This window comes from Mauremys reevesii, linkage group 18 (assembly GCF_016161935.1).
Source record: "Mauremys reevesii isolate NIE-2019 linkage group 18, ASM1616193v1, whole genome shotgun sequence".
NCBI classification, from domain to species: domain Eukaryota; kingdom Metazoa; phylum Chordata; order Testudines; family Geoemydidae; genus Mauremys; species Mauremys reevesii.
This window is the reverse complement of record NC_052640.1, coordinates 6,284,053-6,307,311: the sequence shown is the minus strand read 5'-3', so window position 1 is coordinate 6,307,311 and position 23,259 is coordinate 6,284,053. Positions and strand designations below refer to the sequence as shown.

Here is a 23,259-nt window from a genome sequence, read left to right as displayed (position 1 = left end):
CTACCCTTTGTCAGAGGTTGATTGTTAGCAGGGAAATACTAACCCATGGGAAGGCAACAGACTCTTGTTGTATGAAACAGTTCAATTTCATTAACCAGCTTTCTTGAAAATGGATGTATTTAATAGTGTATTTAACACACATTATTTGGAATTTTCAAAAACTGTTTTCCTTTAACGGTCATTATATTTGTTTTTTTAGTGTTTTGTGTGCAGTGGTTCCGTAGAGAAATTCTGTCGTGGAAAATAGCTGCTATATTTTATTGTATTGCAGCAATGCCCAGACATGCATGAAGACATAATCCCTGCCCCAAGGAGGCTGCAATCTATGGCTCCAATCCAGGAATCCAACCCACTAGCAAGGACCCATGCACCTGTGCAAAAGTTCCTTGAAGTCATGGGGGCTCTCCAGAGGTGCAGAAGTCCATACTAGCGTATCTGATTGCAAGATCATGGCCTAAGAGAGCAAGCAACATATAAAGGGTTAGGGAAAAGGGATGCAGTCAAACCATGTACTTTACATTTTAAATATGTATTTCCTCTTCAATATACATCAACTATATATGACTGACCGCCAGTCTTTCCATAATTAGTTGTCCAATTTCTTGTGGGTATCACATTTAGGAAAATTACTTGAAATCTGAAGTTGTAATAATTATATTAAGGTTTAGAGATACAACAGGTGTGAGTGGTTAAAAGTGAGGTTTAAAAAAAAAGTGCAAGACACTAACCAAAGATACATAGATACAAAATTACAAATATATTTTTAAAAGATGAAAATCTGATCCACCACCTCTCACCTGCAAAGAGCTGAGATGTGTCTTTCCAGGACCCATGCGTCACAACACTAATCCCTAGAACAGGATCCAAGGGTATAGATCCTTGTACTGCTTGTGACCGCATCAACTTTTGCAAGCAGAAAATCCCTGAACTTGGGCTCTTAGGATGCAGACAGTATCAACATGTAAGTTAAGAATGTGTGCATTTCCCCCGCTCTTTGTATTGTGACCTCACTGGCTGTGATGTCACAAGTAAACAGCCCAGTTGCCAGAATGTCTGTTAGAACTCCTCTTGGAACTATATGAAGGGCCATGCTAGCTTTGTGGGTTACCCTATCAGCTGGTCTTCTCCAATTAAGAGCAGCATTTGCCTGTCTGTTGCAGTCTTACTATAATAGTGCTGGTTGAAATCTGAAATATTTGTTAAAATAAACCTATGTAATCCTGAAAAGCAACAATTTATTGTTGAGCCTCTAAAGACAGATCTTAGCTACCATTTGACATGTAGGTTACAGGGATGAGAATTACTTCACTCCTTCCTAATAAAACTAAGCAGATATTAGCAAGAATACGTTCTGTGGCTCCACTATCCATCTATAAAAATCCACATACATGTTCATTTGCAGAGGATACTTACTACTATTTTTGTGTTGATTATATTATAGAATAAAATTAGAATACATTAATGCAACAAACTACAGATGCTCTGCAGTATTCTTCGTATCAGGGGTTTGTTTGGTGTTTTGTTTTTTGTTTGAGGGGAAGGGTTCCTAGAGGACTACTTAACTTCTGTAAATATCTGTGTTGTTTTTCTAGTGTTCACTGTGCAGGAAACTGCAATTGTGGACAACCTATTAAGGAAATATAATAAAACAGATTGTAGCTAGATTTGAAATGCGGGGAAAATTTAAAAATACAGAGAGATGTACCCACATTTTGCTACCTTGGAAGAGAGGGTATCCTTTGGTATCATCTAATCCTACACTTCCTTCTCTCTCTGCCAGAGCAGGGTGCACCAAAACAGCAGGAAGACGACAGAGGGACGACAGAAGCATAAACCTCCTTTGCTTCCTACTGGTTACTGAGCTCTTGCTTCCTGGCAAACTGACAGGGGCTAAGCTTCCAGCAACCATACTTACTCCTAGCAAAAACTAATTTCATTATATTTCTACACTTTGTAGCAGTCATCTATTTTCTGCCAAGAAAGGACTAAAAATCTTATTCTAGCAATTTATATAAAATATCTTAAGAGATTGCATTTTGTTTTTGCACAGGCAGCTCCCATGTTGATTTTCATATAAAGTTTGGCAAACATTCAGAAGACAAGAAGCGAGAACATTCTAATATTGTATTTCTTGGCTCAGGGTGCTCATTCATATTTTAATCTCATTCTCTGCAGTCATTGGTTATACATCTGCTGTGTCATTTCTTTTCTTCAATATACAAACTTCCAACCAAGTCAAAAGTAACACAATCACCTGTATACTTAAATCCATGTAATGTAACTTTACCGAAATTATAGCTTAATGCAACAAACTACACATAAAAATTTAACAAGCCGCAATTTACTAAAACGTGTTATCTTCACAGCTAAAGTGCAGATTCTACATTTAGAAAGAGATCAGCACCTTCCTTTTCACACTAGTATCTTCTAGCAGAGTTGGGGGAACACGGAAATATTTTTTTTCGTTTTGCTTTGCACAAATTGACTTTAAGCTGTTCTGCATTATAATATTTCCTGTTAGGACCTAGACAATTCCCTATTTTGACACCATCTCCTCTTGTGATAGCTAACGTGATGTAATAGCTAGTTTCCTTGATTTGGACACTTTCCTTTATTTCTCTCTGCTTCTGTGCAAACAAATCTCTATTGGCAATGCATAGTAACTCAACTGCAGGTTTCCCAAAGATCATACAAGAAGGTGGGAGAATGCTCAGAGGGAGACAGTCAAATATATACCAATCCAAAGTCTTTATGAAGCCATGTATCCCATTGAAACCACAATGGATATTAGTCAAGATGGTCAGGGATGCAATCCCAAGCTCCCTCTGACTGTCAGAAGCTAGGACTGGATGATGGGATGGATCAATCAATAACTACCCTGCTCTGTTCATTCCCTCTGAAGCATCTGGCACTGGCAACTGTTGGACGACAGGACACTGGGCTAGACTGACCATTGGTCTGACCCAGAATGGCCATTCCTGTGGTCTTACATAACTGCGCTCAAACAGTGACTTCTAGTCAACACAGACCTTCCATTTGTGCTGTTATTGATGGAAATGACTACAGGCACCAGTACAAATGAACTGCGCTTAAAGGAGATGGTCTAGAATACACACACAAGACACCAAGATGTGATCCAGCATAAAATTACAATGTCCTGTACATTCTTATCAAATATACCTGAGATTCCCATCAGCATTAAAGAACACAACATTAAAGGACATGAGAGGTCCAAAGGACTTATGGCAGGGGTGTCAAATATATGTCCCGCAAACCAGATCCAGCTTGCATGACATATTGATGTGACCCACATGATATATGCTAAATTTCAGTTCTCATAAAAAAGCAAAACAAATATTTCTAGCCCTCTGGATTATGAAGAAAATCTTAAAATGTGAACCAAATGCAAACCAACAGCAATGTCTGCCTGAGCTTGCAGAGAGTCTGATACAATAGCTCATGAGTGTAAAGTGATCCACTTTCCATTAATTGGAGCATCAGCTCCAAGACCCAATTATGACACTTCAACATCAAGATTAACAGTGATTAAAATTTTGTATCATGGTAGTGCTCAAAGACCCTAATCAGGACTGGGGCCCCGCCCCATTGTGCTAGGTGCTGTGAAAACAGAAAAAACCAACCCATGCCCTAAATTCCATTGCTGGTCATCCTAACGGATCAGGAAAAGGGTGGGGGGAATGATGCCCTCAGAGAGGGGACACCTGGAAGCTCCTTTGGGAAGGAAATGTAAATAGAAGCACAGTAGAGACTCTCAAAGATAGTGGAAGAGGCAGACAGAAATAAGGCTGGAGAAGGAAGCGGGAGCATGTGTAGTAGAAGCCTGAAGAAGAGCTGATTTTCTCACAGAGTGATGCTGAATGTGATAAGGGACTGAATAAACATTTAGTTACTACATAAAGGCTGGGTTCTCCTCCTTCCTCTAACTAACATCAGTGGGGGAATCCATTGTGGACTGAAGAAGGAAGAAGTAGTCCTAAATTTATGTCCCAGTCCACAGGCCATAATTAAACATGGAAGCTGGCCTTTTCCACCAAATGAGGTGGATAGAAAACTGGCTAGATCATCAGGCTCAATGGGTAGTGATCAATAGCTCCATGTATAGTTGGCAGACGGTATCAAGTGGAGTGCCCCAAGGGTCGGTTTTGTTCAATATCTTCATTAAATGATCTAGAGCAGTGTTTCCCAAACTTGGGATGCCACTTGTGTAGGGAAAGCCCCTGGCGGTCCAGGCCGGTGTGTTTACCTGCCGCATCCGCAGGTCTGGCCGATCGCGGCTCCCACTGGCCGCGGTTCGCTGCTCCAGGACAATGGGGGCTGCTGGAAGCAGCGCAGGCTGAGAGACATACTGGCCACCCTTCCTGCAGCCCCCATTGACCTGGAGCTGCGATCAGCCGGACCTGCGGACACAGCAGGTAAACAAACCAGCCCAGCCCGCCAGGGGCTTTCCCTACACAAGCGGTGTCCCAAGTTTGGGGAACACTGATCTAGAGGATGGTGTGGACTGCTCCCTCAGCAAGTTTGCTGATGACACTAAACTGGAGGGTTGGAGGGTAGGGATAGGATACAGAGGGACCTAGACAAATTAGAGGATTGGGCCAAAAGAAAGCTGATGAGGTTCAACAAGGACAAGTGCAGAGTCCTACACTTAGGACGGAAGAATCCCATGCACTGCTATAGACTAGGGACCGAATGGCTAGGCAGCAGTTCTGCAGAAGAGGACCTAGGGGTTACAGTGGACGAGAAGCTGGATATGAGTCAACAGTGAGCCCTTGTTGCCAAGAAGGCTAACAGCATTTTGGGCTGTATAAGTAGGAGCATTGCCAGCAGATCAAGGGACATGATCATTCCCCTCTATTTGACATTGGTAAGGCCTCATCTTGAGTACTGTATCCAGTTTTGGGCCTCACACTCCAAGAAGGATGTGGAAAAATTGGAGAGAGTCCAGCATAGGGCAATGAAAATTATTAGGGGCATGGAGCACATGACTTATAGGGAGAGGCTGAGGGAACTGGGATTGTTTAGTCTGCAGAAGAGAAGAATGAGGGGGGGATTTGAAAGCTGCTTACGACTACCTGAAGGGGGTTCCAAAGAGGATGGAGCTAGACTGTTCTCAGTGGTACCAGATGACAGAACAAGGAGTCATGGTCTCAAGTTGCAGTATCTGCTAATTAGATTTAAGTATATCACTTTATTATACAGCTACATGTTTTAAATTAACACAAAGCAGCTTTCCTTGGGACTCAGTTGGTGTCACTGCTAATTTGATCTGTAGCTTCTCTTGTGCAATTTAACTTTTTGTCTGTCCCAGGAAACCCAGAGTTTGCAATACCAGTCACCAAAGGAAACAGAGTTCGTCACTGCTTTGTCAATACCAACCTCATTTGTAATGTATAGTATCGGACAGCAAAAAATAGTGTTTGAGAGAATAAATACTACTATATTAACAGTTTAAGACTTTGTGATTTCTCTTTAGACACACAGTACTAAGTTAGGTAACAGACAACATGATGTTTTCTAAAATTTCAGTTTTCATTAACATCAAGCATTCTTATGCTGTTGAATCTAGCAGGATTACTTTGAGATTAACCATATTTTTAGAGGCCTACATTTTCAAACATGACTAGTGATTAAGACCCTCAAATTTTGAGTGTTCCACTTGAGTCACCTTAAAAGTAACTTACATTTCAGAGGGCATATGCACATTACAGTAGAACCTCAGAGTTACGAACACCAGAGTTACGAACTGACCAGTCAACCACACATCTCATTTGGAACTGGAAGTACGCAATCAGGCAGCATAGACCAAAAAAAAAACAACCAAAAAACCCACACCACCACGCAAATACTGTACAGTATAGTTTTATGCTTATAAGAAGCACACAGGACATAGTACTGTGTTAAATGTAACCTACTTTAAAAAAAAGTAAAATGGAAAGTTTAAAAAAAAATGTGACAATGTAAGAAACTGTTTCTGTGCTGGTTTCATTCAAATTAAGAAGAAGGCTAAAAGCAGCATTTTTCTTCTGCATAGTAAAGTTTCAAAGCTGTATTAAGTCAAAGTTCAGCTGTAAACTTTTGAAAGAATCATAACTTTTTGTTCAGAGTTACAAACATTTCAGAGTTCCAAACAACCTCCATTCCCTAGGTATTCAGAACTCTGAGGTTCTACTGTACTTTCTGAAAATCCAGCTTCTTTAGGGTATCTCAAGTTGGGCATTCAAAAATGGAGGCATCTAAACTCTGTAGTAATTTTTGAAAATTTCAGTCAGAGTATATAGGGTTGCCAGGTGTCTGTTTTTCGACTGGAACACCCGGTTGCAAAGGGACACTGGTGGCTCCGGTCAGCATCTCTGACCAGGCTGTTAAAAGTCCGGTTGGCGATGCAGCAGGGATAAGGCAGGCTTCCCTGCCTGCTGTGCCTCTGTGCAGCTCCTGGAAGCAGTGGCATGTCCCCCCTCCAGCTCTACATGCTGCCCCTGCCCCAAGTGCTGGCTTCACAGCTCCCATTGCCTGGAAACCAATGGGAGCTGCGGGGGCAGTGGCAGTGCGCAGAGCCACCTGGCTGCGCCTCCGCGTAGGAGCCAGAGGAGGGACATGCCGCTGCTTCCGGGAGCTGCTTGAGGTAAGTGCCGCCCGGAGCCTGCACCCGAGCTCCCCCTGCACCCCAACCCCCTGCTGCCCTCCCAACCCCTCAATCCCAGCCCAGAGCAACCTCCTGCACCCCAAACCCCTCATCTGCAGCCCCACCACAGAGCCCGTACCCCCTCCCACACCCCAACCCCCCGAGCCAGCCTGGTGAAAATGAGTGAGTGAGGGTGGTGAGAGCAAGCGACAGAGAGAGGAAGGGGATGGAGTGAGTGAGGGCAGGGCCTCAGAGGAGGGGTGGGATGGGGTGGGGCCTCAGAGAAGGGGGGAAAGGGGGCAAGGCAAGGGTGTTTGGTTTTGTGCAAGTAGGAAGTTGGCAACCCTAACAATATACCAGGAAGAAAGAGGTATGATTGTGCTTCATCTTCAAGATGCTAATTAATTAAATTCAGAATATGAATTTTACCCTGACACTTTATAGCTATTGTGGTCAGGCTCTCTCAATTGTCTCAGAGAGTGTGTATGCCACAGTACTACATTTAGAAACATTTCTGCTTCTGTTCACATTGGCTCAAAGCAAACTGTTTGAAACAATCAAAGGAAGAAATGTCCTGTGGGTGGAACAGGCTGCTCATCATGGTATTCTTAAATATTATCATATTTCTAAATTAAACAGCCATTACAGTCACCCTAATCAAGTGTACAACACTTGGTTTAAAAAGCTACACCCTCAGTGAGTCCGTTTAAGACCCATACAATCAAGTCAAGAAGAGAGTTAAGAATAGATAATTTTTTAAACAAAACTTAGTTGACATCACCTGAAAGGCAGCACAATCCTCTACCACCTCTAGACTCTCCCTCCTTACAGATATACGACTGTGATAATACTATCGTTTTAACTGATAATTATTGTGTTTGCACCTATGGCTTTGTTACAGTTCAAAGTAGTATCTTCTTTGGCCAATGTTTCAGCTCACCAACTAAGCCAAAGGATAAATGCAGAGTTTACATGGAGCCTAGCCACATATTATCAATTTCACAATCTAGAATGAAGTAGTCTGCTACTTAAATCAACTCAACACTGCCTAGCCCAAATCTCCTATTCACAATAATTATATATCTGAACATACACACCTTGACCGTCTGTGTCATGCTTTCCTGCTAGAACATTATTTCTCATACTAGGTGTACATGTAGAATAACTGGTGTGAAACAATTATTTTGTGTACATTCATACACAGCAAGTCATGCATGAGTTATTCAAAAGATTCATTAAGAAGATCAAAATTAAACTCATAATTAACTCATTTAAGAGATTAAATGCCCTTGGCATATGCTTTTCAATGCGAACAAATTTCCAAATTCTAAAGAAGAAATAATTTCAGTGTGTTAATTTTGTTAAGCATACTGATCCTTTGCAGAAGTTATATGAATGTTAAGGACCGCTGCCTACAAAGCTACCTACTTTACACAACCTTTTTAGAGTTTTTAACAGATTGTAGAATTACATATTTATGTGCCCAATGTAAGACTCAACTAGTGTGCTGGTTGCATGGCAAATATCTAAAAGGAAAACCTGAGCATATTGTGAAGAAGCCATAAATAAGAATTTAATTTGGTGTAAACTGGTAAAAAAATTATGGAAAATGAATTTCAACACAGCCCATCAAAAACTAGAAAATTCATTTTTCTTGAGTTAAAATGGTTCAGCACAGGAAGAGTTGTTTAAAACATCAGCCCTGAAAGTAATTTCTTAACTTCGTTTCACATCTGTGGTACTTTCTATAACACTAGTTTTACACCAGTATCACCAACCCCAAGCATTAAAAAAATAAAAAATAAAATACAATTCATACCTCAAATAATCATGAGATTGGTTTAAAGACTGAAAGTTAGGGGGAGGAGCGAGGAGCTGCCTTCTGGTTCACAAGTATTACACAGAGCTCAAACCCTCGCAGCAAAGCAGTACTTTGTACGATTACATACATTTACAACACCACAAAATAAAGTTCCAAAGGCAGATACTTTACCATGAATAAAAAAGTGCCTTCAGCAGTATTCAGATTTACTGTTTGTACCACCTAGAGTAGCTAATTTAAGTGACCACAAACAAACTTCTATAAAATTGAGGGTTATATTTTCAAAAATATCTAAATATTTAAATCAACATTAGTTAGGACCCACCATAGAGGACTTTGACCCCGAGTGATTTTAATATCTAAGTTTCATTAAAAGTCCATGGGATTTTGGTTTTTTTCCCAGAATTTAAAACTGCCATCAAACTTCAATTCTAAACAAAATATATTTCTTGGCATTGCTTTAGTATTTGCTTCTTGCAATAACTACTTTGTTAGGAACTAAATTCAGTGAAAATGTTTCCCCTTTGCATCTCTGTGTTTTACTTTGCAATTGTATACTACTGCTATTTCCTGAGACCAGCCTCAGTCACTTACAGGTACCTGTATTTCCAGCTCTCACAATATTTGGTGTTCTCCTTAGAGCCCCAGGTTCTGTAAAAAAATAAGTTTCTAACCCACATGGTTCCAGAGAAAAGCTTGAAAATGTGAAACCTACACTCAAGAACCAACAGGTAAATAAAAACGCAGCCATATTTATTATTGTTTAAATCTCGTGAATTTTTTTGGGTCTGGCTCATTTTTGAATGCACGGCAGTGGCAATTTTGAGTTGCATAAAGTCATAATTTGACTTATTTCTGTAATTGCTCTTTAAGGCACCCCACTTGAGACACATTAGAGGGGCCTGATTTTAAGAAAGCACCCTCCCTGTAAAATATAAGAATGGCCAAAGAGCCAGTTATCTCATAGAAGGCAATCAGGTTGGTCAGGCATGACTTGCCCTTGGTGAATACATGCTGACTGTTCCTGATCACCTTCCTCTCCTACAAGTAATTCAAAATGGATTCCTTGAGGACCTGCTCCATGATTTTTCCAGGGACTGAGATGAGGCTGTGTAGTTCCCCAGATTCTCCTTCTTCCCTTTTTTAAAGATGGGCACTATATTTGCCTTTTTCCAATCGTCCGGGAACTCCGCTGATTGCCATGAGTTTTCAGAGATAATGGCCAATGGCTCTGCAATCACATCTGCCAACTCCCTCAGCACCCTCGGCTGCATTGCTTCCAGCCCCAATGGACTTGTGCATGTCCAGCATTTCTAAATAGTCCCCAATCTGTTCTTTCACCACTGAGGGCTGCTCACCTCCTCCCCATACTGTGCTGCCCAGCGCAGCAGTCTGAGAGCTGACCTTGTCTGTGAAGACCAAGGCAAAAACGCATTGAGTACTTCAGCTTTTTCAACATCATCTGTCACTAGGTTGCCTCCTCCATTCAGTAAGGGTCCTACACTTTCCCTGACATTCTTCTTGTTACCCTTTACATCTCTTGCTAGCTGCAACTCCAATTGGGCTTTGGTCTTCCTGCTTACACCCCTGCATGCTCTAGCAATATTTTTATACTCCTCTCTAGTCATCTGTCCAAGTTTCCACTTCTTGTAAGCTTCCTTTTTGTGTTTAAACTCACCGAAGATTTCTCTGTTAAGCCAAGCTGGTCGTCTGCCATATTTGCTATTCTTTCTGCACATCAGGATGGTTTGGTTCCTACGCCCTCAATAAGGCTTCTTTAAAATACAGCCAGCTCCCCTGGCCTCCTTTCCCTCTCATACTAAGGTGTCAAGTTGAGAACCCAAAAATTGACACACAAAATCACTAAACACTTGAAAATGTTGACCTACACATTGTCAATAAAAGAATATTTTGGTATACAATATCCCACTAAGCGTCAAAGTCAGTGCTAGTACTACAATAATTAAACCAAAAGATGAATCTGAAAGTCTGCATACATTCATTTTACAGAATTGTTCCTATGTAATCCACAATGCACTTTATATTCTTACCCACTTACTATTCAAATACAACCATTTTGGTACTATGAAATCACAACAGGATCTCTTCATGTACATACCCACTAAAGATAATTAGCTACTTGGCAATTAGATGCTTTGCTGAACTTGACATGTGACTGAGTGCAAGAATACCACGTATGTCATTTAATGCTGGTACTATGAAACATCCTAATTTTTTTTTACCTGTTGATTTGAGACATGTTCTTAAAAAGCAGTTCTGTTATAAAAAAGCTACACTAAAAAAAATTTGCATTGTACAGTTCTATGTTTATTATTTCTTACTGACACCAGATCACATTTGCTCAGCTTACAAGATGTTTTGGTAACTGCCAGCACCAAAAACTCAGCCTGCTACGTGATTGTGCTATTTGCAGTTCATGCATCAACAGTAAATATTTTGCTTTTGAAACTTGCTTAACAATTCAATTGATGATGGACAAGATAGAATAGGGTTCAGCTCACTCTTCCATAACTGTGTTGACTTTGCAGAGCTACAAGGAATAAAACCCTAATTTCATCAGTAAACTAAACAGAAACACTTTTCTCAGACAAGAAAGATCTGCTGTTGCCATTTTCACTTTTCTATGAGTTATCATAGCTACTTTTCTAATTATAATTGCACTTCAATATATTCCAACCAGAACTACACTATCCGTAGCATGAAAAGAAGAATTCTGTAAAAGCAACAAAGAATCCTGTGGCACCTTATAGACTAACAGACGTTTTGCAGCATGAGCTTTCGTGGGTGAATACCCACTTCTTCGGATGCAAGAAATTGCATTTCGTATTCACCCACGAAAGCTCATGCTGCAAAACGTCTGTTAGTCTATAAGGTGCCACAGGATTCTTTGTTGCTTTTACAGATCCAGACTAACACGGCTACCCCTCTGAAAGAAGAATTCTGTCTTCATGCAGAGCATATTTATCTAGATACCTATCCTGTTTGAATCACAAAGCATGATTTTCTCTTGAAATTTTTGTAAGGGTTAGGCCAGATTAGCATTATGAGTCATTCTATATTTTATAAAATATACTCTTTATATTTTCTTTAGGGACATATTCCTGGATGTGTGCACCTCTGATATTTTAATAGTTATGTCTATTTAAAGTAAATTGAATGAAATTTGTTTCAATCTTTTGCACTTCTGACCCGCCTTCAGAAGACTGGAAACTGTTAAGACCATTGCAGGAAACTCATTTACTGCATAGGATTTTTAGTAAATGCACAGACTAACATGGTAAATTGCATTTAAAATTGTCTAAAAAACAAACCAAAAGATTCTCACTATTAAGTTAAGAAGTTTCTCCTTAAAAGGTATTTATCTGCCTACACAGCACACCTTGACAGATAAATATAACTAGTTAGGGTGACCTTGATAATGTTAGTCAAGGATTATGCTCACCAAGGTTTAAAGATATAAATTGTATTATAATACATCTATGTGATTACTAGAGGAGATACAGAAAATCTTCAAGTTATGTCCACTGGGCACTGGTTTTGATCTGTTAATCAACCTTAAAGAGCCACTTCACCAAATGAGTTGTAGACACACACATAACAGTCACAACATGTTGCTTTGTCACGACTCATTCCACATTATCACAAGGGATATTAGGATATTCATGGTGTTGGTTCTCTGTAACCGAGGGAGTCTTATAGTTCCTGAGAAGAAGGAAGGGGTTCTCTCTCCCTCACCTGTTATGGTCTTCCTGGATTCTGAAAGGGGAAGTAATGTTGCTTCCCACCTCTCCTCTTTGGAACCATGAAGGACAGGTCAAAGCAACAGTAGTCCCATTTTTTAAACACTCTCCCTACAGTTTCACCAGAGACAGAGAACGAAGAGAGTGCTGATCAGACTCATGAACACAATGAGTGCTGTCGGCAAGGCCGCCGCATGCCTTTTGAAGCTCCAGAGCCAGGAGCTGAGAATCTCTTGTTTATATCAAATCTCTTGATATAAAATTTCACCTTTGTCCAGCTTGTCCTTGTCCATCCCTCCACGAATGCAAGTCGATGCCACACCATTCCGTTTTGTTGCAAGCACGTTCTTGCCATTTCTGGCCAAAGAGTTTTGTCATGGGATCGGCCCAGCGCTTTTTTGGTCTGCCCAGCCATCGCTTGTGGTCTCTGGGGATTGAGTCACTGATGCGGGTTGTCCACCTATTGTCTTGCCTGCGGACTACAGGACCCACCCATCTCTACTTTGCGTTGTACATCGCCTGCACTACATCAGTCACCTCTGTACGCCTTCTGATCTCCTCATTCAGTATGTGATCATGGGGTGATATCTTGCACATTCACCTTTCCATTGCTCTCTGGGTGACTGCAAATTTTTCTTCCTCCACTTTTGTCACTGACCAGCTTTCCGGTCCATATATCATTGCTTGTAGAACAGTAGTAAACAGTTCTTTCCTTTTCTTCACGGGCAGTTTATCATCTGTTAAAGATGTCTTTCTTTTGTTGAAACTTGCCTACCCCACCTTTCTCTTTCTACTGCATTCCCCTTTGGATGAGTAGTCTCTGTTCAGCTGCTGACCCAGGTAAATATATTTGTCAACCTCCTCAATTACTTTCCCATTTAGAGTGATGATTCCTGCTGCACAATGCTCATTCCGCATCCACTTCATCTTAGGCCTGGTCCACACTAAAAAGGGGGTTCGAATTAGGGTACGCAAATTCAGCTATGGAAATAGTGTAGCTGAATTCGAAGTACCCTAATTCGAACTACTCACCCGTCCAGACGTGGCGGGGTCAAACGCCGCGGCTCCCCCGTCGACTCCACCACCGCCGTTTGCAGTGGTGGAGTACCGGAGTCGACCGCGGCACTTCCGGAGTTCGAACTATCGCGTCTAGATCAGACGCGATAGTTCGAACTCCGAGAAGTCGAACTCACCTCGTCAACCCGGACGGTAAGTGTGGACTAGCCCCTAGATGTGTTCACTTCCGAACCGCTATCACGTGAAAGTGTTTGCAATTGTTGCAATTTGTTCTCCAGTTCTTCTGTGTCCTTTGCCAATATTACACAGTCATCAGGGATTTACAGGGATTAACCCATCTTCCTTGGAATTAATATAAAAGCACCACAATCTTGGTCTGACCAGCTTCAAAGTCGTGAACAAACACAATGTTACTTATTAAACTAACAATCTACATAGATTTTCGTATCTGAGAGTTTAATAGATTCTACACCTCGCTGTCACATCTAATATTAACAAAATGTTACAAATTATGCATATTGTCTCTCTATATATTTCATCTTTAGCTCTTTTCTTTACCGCTCATTGAGTTTGTAAACTTGAAACATATTAATGAGACCTCTTGACCATCCTATACCCATTTTTTGTATTCTTTTCTCTTCACCCTGCATAGTACATCATCTCATTTAAAACTGGGTATTCAACAAGGATTTGTTGGGGGGAGGGGGTTGTGGGAGGAAGTATAGGCTAAGGCACAGTAAAGGCGCCAGGAGATGCTTTGGATGGAGGATGCAGTAGAAGGCCCAAGATCTCAAATCACTTTTCAGACATTAATTATCTATCCCAGCATCCCAGAAAGGCTTAAATTCTATGTAAAGATCTGAGTTCTATTCCTGGCTCTGCCACATACTTCCTACAGGACTGTCACCTCACCTCTGTACCTCAGTTTACCCATCTGTAAAAGAGGGATGGTTACTTATCTAACTGCTTAATTAATTCAAATTCCTGACGTGCTCTGAGATCCCTGGATGGAATGCACCAGAGAACCATGAAGAATTATGCACTTCACTTTCCACAGTCAAGTGTTAGAAAGATAAAAAAGAGGCTATTTTGAACTGTTATAGACTTTGGGTCAGGGCATGATGAGTAATTCTTTGTAAAGCTATTTTGCCATTTCAAAACACAGTTGCTAGATTTTCCCACCTTTAATTAACAGAGGGAAATAGCTGATAAAAAGCCTAATTTTGCAGAATGTACAGTGTTCAAGTTGTTAGTGTATATTCTGTTATTTAAAGTCATACATACATTATAAAATCTACAGCTGCTGTAATTTATTGAAAGATTAGAGAGTCCCTTGTCTTAAGCATACATCAGTCTGTCCTGACTGAGGCTCTAGGATTGGGAAAGAGAAGAACTTTTCACTCATCTTATCCCTTTTAATTAGCCACTCCTTAACATCTACTTTTTCCTTCTGAATTTTTCAAGGGGAACCAAAGGAGGAATCTCAACAGCCTTGCATCTAGGTACTGTGTGATGAAAAGGCTCCTTCCTCCTACCTGTAACTAGGTGGAGTTACTAAAACAATTTCCTTTCAACATAAGGAGATTAAGTCCTGCTGGGAAAAATATTAATTTAATGAGCAGAATGCTGACAAGAGAACAAAAGGAAGGGATACGATTGGTCACTGGGAGATCTTTGGTCCCATTATCTTACAAAACAACCAACTTCTACCCTTAGTTAGATGCATCCTGAAATCTCTTAACCCTCATGGGAAAGGTGAACAGTGTGGAAGTTTTGATTGTACAGATCCCCTAAAAGACAAGGATTTGCTATAGCCCCACCTCTAAAAGTGTGTGTAGATACAAACAGGTAGATACAAACAGTGTAGATACAAACCACTGTAGGTATTCTCCTGGCACTGAAATATATATACCCCATGCTAAATAAATGCAGTTTGTGACGCAGAATGAAATTTTAGTGTGTATCAATTTGAGCACAGTGTCTAAATTGTTAAAAATGTGCCGTTCTGATGAAAGTTTGGGAGTGAAAGTAGTTAAGGCACAGAAGTGGGATCTGGTCATAATACCACCATCTTCTGTTTTTCTCAAAAACTGAATGCATATAAACAAGGACATCCAGCACCCCAGGCTTCTAACTGATTGATGTAATTGTAAGTGAAGTAGCTGAAGCAAGGAGGCCACTTTCCAGAATAAACGTTCATTTTGATACTTAGATGGCTCTGGGGGTGGAGGGAGCAACTGGACAATTCTGAGTGGTGTGAATTGTTCTATTAAAAATCAGCAATCCCTTTCTAGCTCTCACCTTTCTGCGATTATTACATCACAGCTGCTTGACAATCTAGGAATACTGATATGTAACCTAGTTACTGATATAGATACAACTTACAATGGGATAATGGAAAGTTTATCACATACCTATAATGCTTGAACTCAAAGGAGGCTACTGGAAAAACCATGCAGGGAAGCAGCAGAAGGGATCCAAGATAAGCAACCTCCAAACAACACTTTTTTTGGGGGGGGGGAGGGAGGGTTGGGGGGAGAACTACAGGACAATGGAGGACATTATTAGCATGGAAGATCTTACAGATCCGTCTCCAATTAAGACGCATGGTTGTTTTGCCAGCCTAGGAACTTGGAGATCAAAGGACTGAACAGCTTGAGGAAGGAGATGCTCTCTCGGGACAAGGGGGTAAGTGTTTTGTGAGGTAAGGGAATGGATTATGCCAGCCAGACCCCAGAGGGAGACCTGCTTTTGCTTAATCGGCTATTCTACACTAGGAGTGCTACAGTGGCAGAGCTGCATTGTTGTGCAGCTGTAGTGTGTCTGGTGAAGATGCTCTATGCCAACAGGAGAGAGCTCTCCCATCGGCAAAATAAAACCACCTCCGCAAGGTGGGAGAAGCGCTGTCCACAACGGCAACGTCACTCAGGAGGGTGGCTTATTCATACCAACATAAGTGATAGTGTGTACATGCCCAAATTCTTTTATTTAAAATAAAGAAATACTTTGATTTAAAGAGGCTGGTCACTAAGTTACCGGTCATTGCCCCAGGAGGGAACAGACTTGCAGGCGCTGAACATAGCTTAGACCTATACAGATGATAGTATAGTTAGTATTTCTCAATTAAAGTCCCCCAAATAATTCTTCATGTTTCCACAAATGGCACCTATCACCCAATCACTATTAAGTAAAACTGGTTATCTTGCATCCGACGAAGTGGGTATTCACCCACGAAAGCTCATGCTCCAAAACGTCTGTTAGTCTATAAGGTGCCACAAGACTCTTTGCTGCTTTTGGTTATCTAGAGAATTTTTCCTTCCATCTTCTAACACTTAGAGTCCTTAAAATCCGTAATTTCTGTGTCCAATTTAATATTCCCCAGAGTCATTTTGGAAAAACCTAGAACACGTGAGGAATTGCTCAGAGTACAGAGCAAGGAATAAAGTTAATTATAATGTTAAGCTATTAATTGGGGCGTGACATGAAGTTGGCAGCAGGGGAAGGATGAGAGAAAAAATGTGATATGCTCACATTCCACTATTTTCCTCCCTTACCTCTCTCTCTACCACCAAGATCTATTTCAGAAGGCAGACATTATGTGACCTACAGGGCTGGTTCTGATACTGTTGATCAAAAAGAGAGGAGTGGTGCCTCACTTACTCCACCAGGAACTGGCACCTAGCTCAGGCAGCTGAGATCATCACCAATGCACTATAAACATGTAAAATAAAAAACAACAAAGCTGCATCCAACAGAGGCATTTCTAGACATGCTAACAATCAGTGAAATAACCAATGAGGATCCCAACAGTTTTCTACATGTCAGCAATGCAAAGACGCCCTAAAGGAATGTCAAAAGCCTAAACAAAGCTTACATTAATTCAGTGGTTTTCAAACTATTAGGCTGCATGTCCCTTTCCAAATTATGTAGTCTACTGCATTTCTCCATCTGAGATAGGGTCATAATATACCTCTGCTTGATTGCCAAGTCTTACTAAATAGAGTGTGTTGTCCGCCATTACAGGATTTTTCTCACATACTCCCTGATGAAAGCTCATCTACCCCAGTTTGAAAACCACTGTGTTCATTGAAACATCCAGAAGCTTGCATTTAAGGTACCGAGTTAACATTTGACCTGAATCTTTTAGACAGATGAAGAAAGGAGAATTTGAAAAATTATACTGGGGAGACAGCTGATGTGAGTTTTTCTTGGCAAAGATCTAAGGTGAAGTATTCTCAATTAATCCCAAGAAAAACCTTGACATAACTAAGGGAACAAAGAAAAGGACATTAAACTACAAGGAAGAAAAGTCAAGCCGCCCTGGGTGTTGACATGCTTCAACATTAATCATATGCTAAGTAGACTTGGGCTAGGTCAGAACTTGGATAGGAGATCCCCAAGGAACACTCAAGCCTCCCAGGAAGTGGTGCTGGTCAATCTTCCACTTAAAGTTGCATCTGCACTAGGAAAAATTGTGTTTATTTTACCATGTGATATAACATGGTAGTGTAAAGACGGCAGTCTGTATTTTTTTTCACATACATAAGTACTCAAGGTCTCCCCCTTTTAAACATAAACAAGCAAGTTAAGTTAAGATTAGTACAAGCGTTTCTATAAGTTAAAAACTGTTTTCTTTCATATTTTTTATTTAAACAAGCACATTCCTTTGTAGTATTTGAAACCCAAAACATCACAGCACTCAGAACACAATACTGCTGAGCCTATGTGTTCAAAAATCATGATTCTATTCCCCAAAATGTGATGGACTTAAAAATCCTATGATTTTTAAAAATAAAAAATTAGTTGCCTTCTTGTCACTGAGCCTTTAGGGTTCATGTTTTCAAGCTTTTCTCCACAACCATAAGGGCTAAAAAGTATACTTTTCTTAAAAAAAGAAAACTGAGATTCACAAGTAATCACCTCACTCCAGGAGGTGGGGCTTTAAGAAAAGCACCAAGTATCACAAGACATGATAAAAAAAGAAAAAATAAACAAAAAAAAAATCACAAGAGCTGGTAACATTATGAAGCAAAAGCCTACAATTGAAAGTTACTTGACTTTTCAGGCTGAAATGCAAAAAGTAAAGAAACAGCATAACCAGAGACCAGTAAATTTAATCAATTAAAGTTATTTCATCTTTAATATACAGTTGTTGGTAACATGAATAAAGTTGTTTTTAATACATGATTTTTAAGCGGGTAGCATCTTTTTACGCAAGGGAAAATTTAGGCTAAATATCAGGAAAAATTTGAGAGAGAGATTGAGGGCAATGGAATGAGCTCCTGAAAGAAGAGTTGAAAGCCCCATTTTAAGTAGATTTTAAGGACCTGATCCAACAAAGACATGCTTAACTTTACATACATGAGTAATCCTATTGACATCAACGGCACTACTTACGTGTATGAGCTTAAGGTAGTGCACATTTGCAGGACCAAGGCCCAAATCAATCTGGAGAGCATAGCATACAGAACAATCCTGCACTTGGGTGAGAAGGGGATAGACTAGATCGGACCTAAGACAGCTTCTCTTCCTCTAATTTCTATTATGCAGGAATGTCATGCAAAATTTAATAAAAAAGGTTGCAGCTACAATAATTAAGTGTTAATTGTTTTATTGATATCAGTTTCAGTTGGTCAGAGAAAGTTCATGATGCACGGATGCTATTGGAATACTGGACAGTATAGAAAGTTGCACGCTGGGACTTTCTTTCCAGACCAGAACATTCCAAGGGGGGATGCATAAATGCCCATAGTGATCATGGGAGACCCCGCCAATCCCTTGTTCCTGTTGCTCATGAATCCTTACACCAGGAACCTAGACAGCAGCAAGGAGCACTTCAACAACAGGCTCAGCAGGTGCCAAATGACCACTGAATGTGCCTTTGGCAGATTAAAATGTTGCTGATGCTGCCTTTTTGGCAGGTTAGACCTCAGTGAGGAAAATATTCCGATGGTCACAGCAGCCTGCTATGCTCTGCATAACATCTGCGAAGCAAAAGAGGAAATGTTTCCCCATGGGTGGAGCGCTAGGTGGATCATCTGGCTGCTGATTTCGAGCAGCCAGATACCAGGGCAATTAAAGCAGCTCGGGGCGGGGGGAGGGGGGGAAATGTGCTATCAGAATAGGTGAGGCTGTGAAGGAGCATTTTGACAACAAGCACCAGTAATGTGTCTTTATGTGATGCATTTGGTCAAGCAATGTTTACTTACCACCTTAAATGACCCCGGTAATGCTTGCTTCCTGAGCTTTCATTGTAGTGAGCAAATGTTCCTGCCTATGGCCACTGTGCTTGAATTTTAGCAGCAACTACCATGTGCATGACACAAATAAAGACTCATTTTGTTTCAAAGACTAGACTTTAAAAAAAGGATAAAGTGTATTGTTTTTCAAACGAGTGACATAGCAATGAGGAGCAGTCTCTTTGTTCATGCTCTCACAGCTGTGTGTAACTTCAGCTTTCATCATGAAATCACTCTCTAGGTGTGGATTACAAGGGGTGCTGTCTGACCCTCCAGTAGTGTTATCATCGGCTCCTATCCATCTATAATCCGCTCCTGCCCATGTCTACTTTCCACGATATCCAGCCTGAATTTTTTATTAAGTGGCTCCCTCCATGCTCTTGTTTCACTATGTGCTGCATTTGTTGACTGCTGCACCTCTCTAAACTTATCCTCCTTACTGCTTCTGGTTCGCCTGTTTATCTGACGGGTGCTCTGCCAGTGTGTAGGAGTCAGTCCTCAAGGGTACATTTGCATAAGCCAAAGAAACAATGACAGAGATAGTATAGAGAGTGCACTCAACGCCATGAATCACAAAGTCACATACACCTCTCTCTCACTGTCCTTTAGCTAGCACACAGCTCAGTGAGAGTCCCAAATATGGTAAGTTCTGTCGGGGGGGGGGGGGGGAGGGGGAATGGGCAAGAAGGAACAAAGGGTCTAGGTGGTTTGCGAAGAGGATCATTACATGCATGTAGGGGAAGTATTCTGAATACTGGCACCCTTTTCCATAGGCTGAGGTAATCGAACCCGATATCTCACTCCTGAGGGTAACCCAGGATGCAAGGGTGCATTTCCTGTATGCATGCAGCTTCAGACTAGGTTTGTATGCTGCTCACCTGTTTGCCGCTTTGGCCCCTGCAGAAATAATTGCCAGTTAGCACAGAAAAGTTTCCTACAGCGGGGGGAGAAACAAGGTAGCTCTGCCAAGGAACCTTCAGCACAGGATTGTAGAGTATCTACACAAAAGTTTCCTAGCAATCTCTATGGAAGATTCCCAGGACATCCCTGTGTACACTAACAAACTTTTCCACTAGACCCCCACTGCAAAGACTCTGTTGTTAATTTCTATCCCTTAACCCTCCTTTACCATATAATAAAGTAAGTGAGATCTTAATGGCTAACACTGTGTAGTATCAAAGCAAAATGCATGCTTACCAGAGCTTCCCTCTCCTGCTTCATGAGCACTGGAGCCGGGCTGATAGGACTGGCTATACCCCTCTAAAATCAAAAGTCAGTCCTGGTTTGCTATGCCACCAGATGACCCTGTTGCATGTTCTACATCCTCCTCCAACTCCACTGCCTCATCCACCACTTTGTCCTCATGGATGACTCCGCTGGCCGCAGCCTCCAGTCCCCGTGAAGTATCCATGGGGCTCTTGTTGGTGGGGTCACTGTCATAAATGGCACACGGCTCTTCGTAGAAGCGGCATGTCTCCAGCGCTGCACTAGAGTCATTGTTGCTGTCGCTTGCCTTCTGGTAGGCCTACTTCAGCTCCTTGATCTTAGCACAGCAATGCTGCACATCCCTTTCGTGTCCCTTCTGCATGCCACAAGCAATCTGCTCATAGATATCAAAAGTTCCTACAGCTTGAGCAAAGCTGCGACTGCACAGCCTCCTCTCCCCACAGACCCAGCAGACCCAACAGCTCCAGTGTACTCCCTGTAGGAATGCGTCTGATGTGGAAAGCCAGCATCTGGTCAGCTGGGAAGATGCTGTGTGAACAGTCCATGCTGATCATGATCAAACAGGAAGAGGAACTTCAAAAAATCCTGAGCCTTTAAACTGGGGAAGGGCACATGCCTGCGTATCTGCAGGGCAGTGGAGTTCAAACTGCTGACCAGAGCAGTCATGATGGGCGTTGTGGGACACCTCCTGGAGGCCAGTTGGGGTGACATAAGTAAGTGTCAATATAGACAGCGCACTGTGTCGCTTTAATTACGTCACAAAGAGCCACTTGGCAAGGTAGTTTTATTTTGTCAGCATAGCAGGGGGAGTTAAATTGGCGGGAGGAGCACTGTTGTGTGTATTCCTCTGCTTTGTCGACGAAAGCTGATTTTTGTCGACAAAACATTGTGGTATAGACAAGGCCCAAGATACCTTGTTGTTAAAGAAAAATAACCAAACATGTTGCTCAATTTTTCTTCATTTACAATTCCATTTCATGTTGTATCAGGAAGAAAACAGAATTTACTTCCTAGCATTGACAATTTCAACAGAAAAGTTAAGGTTGTATACCACTCATGAGTTCTTTAACTAAAATACACAACAGAACACCAGCCATTAAGGTCCTCTCCCTGTATTTCCTCTCCTGCAATCCTCCTCTCTTTGTGTTTACTTTCCCTAAAAGGTATTTATAACATTACCTCCCATCCTTGTTTTTACAACACATACACCACACTAACTCTTCACACCCAATGATCTCCGAGCAATTTGTGAATGCCCTTAGTTACCCCAGCTGTAAAATGGGAGTAGGAAGATAAGGCACGGCACAGTTTGTGTGGCCTGCCCAGAGTTAGGAAAGGAAAATAACTCAATTCTCCTGGCGCTGTACTATGCTTTAACCACTAGGCAATGCTTCTTCCCCTTGTCTGGTTTAGGAAGATACAAAAAAAAAAAAAATCCCCAAACACCACAACCACTAAGAAGCTGCTAGACCCACTTTAGATTCTAACACAATAATTGATACTGGTACAAGTTCCCTAGTTGGTGAGGTGGCACATGTGGATGTCTCATCTGCAGATCAGCAATTTTCAAAAATAATGGAAACATAGGGAACAAAGCCTAAAACAAGGGTAGGCAACCTATGGCACATGTGCTGACTTTCAGTAGCACTCACTCTGCCCAGGTCCTGGCCACCAGTCCGGGGGGGCTCTGCATTTTAATTTAGTTTTAAATTAAGCTTCTTAAAACATTTTTAAAACCTTATTTACTTTACATACAACAATTGTTTAGTTATATATTATAGATTTATAGAAAGAGACCTTCTAAAAACGTTAAAATGCATTACTGGCACATGAAACCTTAAATTAGAGTGAATAAATGAAGACTCGGCACCCTACTTCTGAAAGGTTGCCAACCCCTGGCTTAAAACATGAAACTCAGGGTACATTTTTTAAAGAAAATCAGATGACTGACAGATAAGCCATGTACCAACATCTAGCAAATAATCATGAGGGGCACGTGATAGCACCTAGACACCCCAGATTCAAATCACAAACGGCTCAAGACAGCGCTGCTCCTTCCAAGCCCGAGACCAAGTTCTGACAGTTTCCTAGGCGCAGGCCTGGCCGCTGGCCCCGTGGAAACCCCCCATAGGCTCTGCAGGGGCTTTAAAGACCCCGTAACACTTCCCGGCGGGGACGAGACCGGCTCCGATCTCCCGGGCCGACGCGCTCCCACCCCACACACCAGTTGATTCCCGTTCGCCGCCCGGTGCGGCGCCCCCCTCCCCCCCGTTCGCGGAGTGCGGCCAGCGCTCTGGGCCCGAGCGGGGCGGGGAAAACGCACCGCTGCCCCGGCCCCCCGGGGAAGAGGGTCAGGCGGAGCCATGGCACACGCCACTCGGGCACGCGGCCCGCTCGCTGGAACCAGCGGAACCGGCTGCTGCTGTCACCCCGGCAACGCCAGAGCGGGGGGGGGGGCAAATCACCAGGCCGCCGAGGGGCCCCCGCCCCCCAGCCCGGGGCACCGCCCCCGCCCCTCACCCAGCCACCCGCCTAGGCGGGGCAGAGACA

The 23,259-nt window shown here is 41.9% G+C and overlaps 1 protein-coding gene across 15 annotated transcripts in view; it reads right to left on the bottom strand.

Annotated features, from left to right (window-relative positions):
• Nucleotides 1-23,259, bottom strand: part of CLIP1 (CAP-Gly domain containing linker protein 1) — a 113,102-nt gene that overhangs the window by 89,476 nt on the left and 367 nt on the right. The window contains exons 1-2 of one of the 15 annotated variants that reach the window (XM_039505069.1): nucleotides 798-965; nucleotides 372-454 (exon numbers count right to left, since the gene is read on the bottom strand). The exons of 12 other annotated variants lie outside the window; for them this stretch is intronic. The gene's annotated coding sequence lies outside the window, so the exon portion shown is untranslated. Of the gene's footprint in view, nucleotides 1-371; nucleotides 455-797; nucleotides 966-20,679; nucleotides 21,148-23,259 lie in introns of those variants that run through there. 2 more of the 15 variants (XM_039505070.1, XM_039505068.1) reach the window with 2 other exon arrangements.